We start from the raw sequence: 5671 nt of genomic DNA, 5'->3' as shown, positions 1-5671 counted from the left end.
AGTCCACACTGCTCGGTCTTTGGATATATCACATCCTTTTATAGCTAAAGAAATGTCAAATATCATGCAGCTTCTACCGATGTCTAAAACCCGTTAGGTGTTTTGTTTTTCACAAGTCCTCTGAAGATGCCCTCTTTGGTCCTTACCGACTTTCCAAGGAGAAAGACTGTTTTTTGTGTGTTTTTTTGACACATTTCGCTATATTTTTTCGTGTGTATAGATATAAACACAAAAAGAAAGAGGTAAAAAAAAATACCATTAGACAATAAGAGAGAGAATTGCATTTTAGTTACAACCCTCTCCTCTGACAACCCCCCTCCTCCCCACCGACACTGAACCGATAGCTGATTAACCCAGGATGTCGGTTGCTGGCTGGGTTCCAGGTGGAATGCTGGAGTGTCCCCTGGGGCTTGTTGTGGCTGCTGGAGCCACGGTAACTGGGCAGAGCCCTGGGTGGGTCAAGAGCCATGGAGGGGCCATTGTCCTCTCTGGAGCTTGGCTTTGGGCTGATTCTTAGGAAGCTGAGTGCAGTCCTGGCTTTGCTGCTGCCCTCCCCATGGCCTGTGTTCTCAGTTCATGTCCCAGAGCCTCCACTGGGAGGCAGTGTTGAGTCTGCCTGGCCTCAGCTTAATGGTGGGTGTCTTATTTACTCTCAGACTTACTCAGTCTGTTAGAAGTCAACTTAATGGAAGACATGAAAAGCAACTGGCAAAAACACTGGCTGCACAGATTGAGGAGAAAGGCCACCTCATTGACCAGCTTTGTGTGGCTAAAAAGGAGTGTGCCAAGGTGGAGACAACTGTAAAGAAGGCCAGGCTAGAGAAGGAGCCAGCAAATACACCCAGCCTCGCTGACACTTCTGGAAAGTTGATGACAGTCAACCTGAGCTCGAGGAAGTAAATCAATTTTCTTGTCCAAGAACTGAAGAAAAAGAAAGATCCCTGCCGTCTACACAAGAGGAGATGGAGGAGATGGTAAAAGTGCTCAAGTTCCGGGAAGAGGTCATGAGAATCAGCACATCACAAGGGGCTTTTACAAACCAGCCAGGGCGCCGAGCACCAAGTCCTGATGGTCCCTTTCCCAGGAGTGGGCCCTCGTATTAAAGCCATGCTGTTCCCTCCCCTCCACTCAGGCCTCCCAGACTGCCAGGCCACGTTCACCCAACTCAGATCCAAGGAGAAAGATTTTTTAAGCTTCACTTTCTCCTCCCCACAGGGATCTAGTTTCTTCCTCTTCTGATCTCTTACTATATACTATATTTTATATTTATTATAGAATATGTTCTATATTTTATACAATATAGAGCTATCTATATACTATATTATATTCTTCTCTCATTATTCATATGCCTATATTATTTTAACCTCAAAAAGATTCATTTTTTTTTAAGGTAGGAGTTACTCATTTTACAGCTGTTTTATAACAGTGCTAGACACAGCAAAAACTTAATCAGGTTTTTTTGACTGATTGGTATCTTGCCTTACTGGCTTTGATGTTATGTCACGAAATGTCACAGACCTGTTACAACCGTTTAAAGGAATCCTTTAAAATAGTTCTGGGTACCTTCAAATTAGAGGATTACCGTAAATGAAATAGGTCTTAGAACAGTCTAGAAGTAAGTCTTCTGTAAAATCTTCCTTTCAAATTTCACAAATAACTAACACTTTTATTTCTGCCAGAATGCAGATTTGGACGGAGAGGTTGATACTGGATGCGAAGTCGGCTTCCTCTTTCTTGTGCCTTACAGCTCTCTGGGCCATTTTTGGAAGCCACATGTTATTTTGGCATTTCTTTGGATTTATTATACAAGTAGCACATTATTTCCAGTGCCTGGGCCATCTGAAAGAAGTAAAAATTCTACCTCCGTGTAGCAGGCAGTTAATAACTGGATAAGCCCCAGTCAAGCAAGAAGGTGGTGTAGTCTTTCCACTTGCCAAACCTAGAGCAAAGATGGCTAGAAACGGGCTTGGAGGGTCCCATAAAAACAGAAACTGACTTGAACCTCACTTAAATATAATCCAAATACCATCATGAGGTTTGAAATCATCCAAACCCCCGTCTTTATTAGTTCTGTTTGTCTTTTTGTTGTTCTTGTTTTTAATACCCTTGAACCTTTCCTGGGTTCTAGTCTGCACTGGGAGTGCCAGAAAAACAACACAAAATACTGCCATTGTATTTATGTCCTAACCAGAAGTGGGAAGCACTGGAAATATCACAACACCATAATTAAAGTCCATCCAGTTACAATTCTTGCAACAAAGAATACAAATAACAAGACAGTAGCCAATGTGGCTTTAGAAGGGATTATGTCTGAGGCCCACTGGCAGAGTTTTTTTAAAAGTACATATATATACAAATCTGGAAATAGAAAAGAAAAGAAGAAATGAAACTGCTTATTTGAGAGTAATTGAAAGGTGAAGTTATGAGCATTTGTAAGTGAAATCTACTCCAAGCCCCAGTATTCATTTTAACTATTAATATCAATGCCTTTTCCATTAAAAGTTTTCAGTTAGTGTTAAGAAGTGGATGATTAAACTTTATATTAATCCCTTGCTTCTGTACAATGTCTTGAAGATAAGAGAATAATTTTTAAAGTGGGAGAGAAGGGAAATAAAGACACGGGTCATCTCCCACCAGAACAATCAAATTCTGAATGATTGAGGCTGAATTCTGCAAATTTGTAACCGGAAGCAGATTTTCAATATGAGCAATAAACTGGTGTGTATTCAGCAACTACCATGTTATCAGCATCGTGCAGACTGAGGACCAAGCAACTGAGAATTTTGATTTCAGTAACTGAAGCAGGGAGTACAGCTTTAAGAGGAAAATGATGGCTTTTATTTTAGACATGTTGTGCGTTGAGATGTGTACAGCAGGCACTTGGAGATTCAGACTCAGGGGAAAGCTGGGATTCTGAGACAGAGGGGTGTGAACTGAATCTCTAAGGGTGAATAGAATCTAGAAAGAGAAGATGATGATGACAATGACACCTGACACAGACAGGTGGACTGGATGGAAGATAGAAATCAGAGAGAGTCTAGGGCCAGCTTCATGGGTGTGGCCTGTGCAGTCTCATAGGCTCCATGCTAACAAGGACTCCAAGCCTCGTGAAATGCTCTACTACCATAGTCTTGAAATTCTTGATAATTTTATCTCTGAATTTTCTGTCTGTAATGAAAGTTGGATGGGACCATGGAGCTTGTCAGTAAGGAGACCCTGCACACATCCACACTTCCCTGCTTCCCCATCACATGCAGTGCTCCCTGTCCCCTGACACAGAAGTCTAGTGCCCACGATGGGTGGAAGGGCATTCAGCAAGACTCAGCGTGAGTACCATGTGATCTTCAACTGAGGAAGAGGGGCGGGAGGAAGGTGGAAAGCCCCAAGAGGCCATGATTTTCATTCAGAACAGAATTTGCTGGTTTGCAAGAAATCAGTGCCACTCTAAGAAACATGAATAACCATGAAACCTTCTTTACATCCTTTCTTACCGCGTTACTTCCCTGTATTAGCCAACCACTTACACCGAAATTGATGACACAGAAGGAGCTATAAATCAATCCACAGTTCCTCTTCTTTTCGGTCCTTCTTTCCTTGTCAGGGAGCCAATGGTAGAGAGTGTTGGTGTGATGCGTGCATATGAAGAAGTGAATCTTAAAAACAGCAGTTTGTTTTGTGTGGTGATTCCACCCTTCTGGTAAGAATGAAATACATATATACTTGTGTTAACTAAAAAAATCCTAATTGTGTAATTTCAGTGATTCTACGTATAAACCAAATGCTCCTAAATTTGCATTTAAAATTGATGTTGTAGACTCTAAAGACAAGTGGTTAAATTCACCCAAATAAATTAAAAATTTGTTTCGAATGCCATTAAACTGCAAATTAAAAGACACCATCACAAGTGAAGAAATTTCAAGAGAAAGGAAAAGCTCTATGCTTGAGTATCTTTCATGGTACTTTTCCCTGCTTTTTAAACAAGGAAACGCATAATTCCTTTTTGCCCTGAGCCTCACAAATTTTGGAGTGGACTCAGAGAGTCATTAGGTTGATGGGGAACCAGGATAATCAGTCATGGGAGGAAAAGGACAAGTATTTGGGAGAGAGAGCTTTTGGTCATTTGCTCAAATACAGCCCTGAAACAGCTCTCTTGCTGGGAGTGGTAGGTAGGGGACAAAACTTCTCATGCCTGCCCTTCTGCTGGCAGAGGACCAGAGCTCCAGGGAGGTGGCTCACGTCTGAAGTCTGCCCTTCTTCCTTTCTGTCTCCAGGCTGGGGATTGAGAATAAGCATTGGACGTGCAGGTTAACCTGGTAATCTTTGAGAAAGCAATATGGGGAGAGTAGCTGGATTGGAAGCCAGATTCAAAAAACTAAGGCATCAACAAAAGAGAACATTAACACAGCAAGGATAAATTACATCCTCAGAAAGTGTATTAGAAGTCTGGATGGATAGATGGATAGATAGATGGATGGGTGGATGGATGGGTGGATGGATGGGTGGATGGGTGGGTGGATGGGTGGGTGGATGGATGGATGCATAAATTGACTTATGTACCTTCCTGTCTACTCTTTATAGATTAGGCATTATTATATGAAATTGGAAAATGGGAGATTTTTATAGCAAGATACTTGAAAACCAAGAACGACACTGAAAATACTGTGCAAAACATTCCATGCAGAACAAAAACATCACTTCTAGGTCAACAGGATACTGGTGTATAAGTGAAAATTGGACTTTCATTTGTAGGTAACTTTATCTTCTCCTTTTTGTTTTTCAGATTTTCTTCTCACCAAAGGGGAACGTCACTGACTATGCTCATAAGAAGATGCTAAGGCTGTTCCAAACAGCAGGCCATATTTAGCACTTTTCCATCCAGTTACAGGCGTGGGTTACAGCACAATCAAGATCATACTATTCCTCAGAATCAATTTGTGTCCCATGATAGGCATCTGCCTGATGTTTGCCGGGAGATAGGAATTCAATCTGTGCCTCTGAAAGACACTCTTCTCAGTATAAAGCCAAACGGCCCGCACGGGACTTGGCTTCACAACGCCTGCCTCATTAACAGCTAATGAGTAGAACTCAACGCCAAACAACAGAGACATTCCTGCTTTGACTATTCCAGGTTCAAGTTTATGGCATGAGCCTAGAGACTGAAACTGGCCTGGAGAAAACTGAAACTCACTCTGTACTAATAAAAACACAAACTGCATATACCATAAGGTGTCTCTGAGTGATTACACCTGAAAGGCGAACGCTGGTTGGGGTGAGATCACTTGCTTTTCAAACCTTTCCAAGGGTATCATATTATGGTCTCCTGTTCGGAACGAATTCTTGGCCCCAGCTTTGCTTTCAACAGGTTCACTGATCATCCAGGGAAAGCCAGAGTAGCAGCGGATCTATCTGTCTTTCTCCGAATTGCCAACATGCGTTCCTGTTATCATAAGTCTGTTTTTACAGTGTGAACAAGTTGGGGTTTTAATCTCAGCCGAGAGCCACAGAGTTTCAGGCTCCTGACCAATGACTGGGCTCACTCGCTTTGGTGCAAACGGCTGTAACAAAGAGGCTTGAAGAAAAAATGAAGGAAAAGAGATTCTACATATAGGCATATTTTACTTGTAGAATCATACTTGTCTGAAAATTATTTTGAACGATCAGAGAGCAGGGT

General features: G+C 41.9%; 1 long non-coding RNA gene across 1 annotated transcript; it reads left to right on the top strand.

Moving 5' to 3' along the window:
• The first annotated feature begins 463 nt into the window (after positions 1–463).
• LOC140697832 (uncharacterized) lies at positions 464–5225 on the top strand. Its single transcript, XR_012075192.1, has 2 exons — positions 464–633; positions 4781–5225. It is a non-coding gene; the product is annotated as an uncharacterized lncRNA (long non-coding RNA).
• Positions 5226–5671: the final 446 nt, after the last annotated feature.

Source organism: Vicugna pacos, chromosome 8, assembly GCF_048564905.1.
Source record: "Vicugna pacos chromosome 8, VicPac4, whole genome shotgun sequence".
NCBI lineage: Eukaryota > Metazoa > Chordata > Mammalia > Artiodactyla > Camelidae > Vicugna > Vicugna pacos.
The sequence above is the reverse complement of the archived record's forward strand: the minus strand, read 5'-3'. Positions and strand labels throughout refer to the sequence as shown.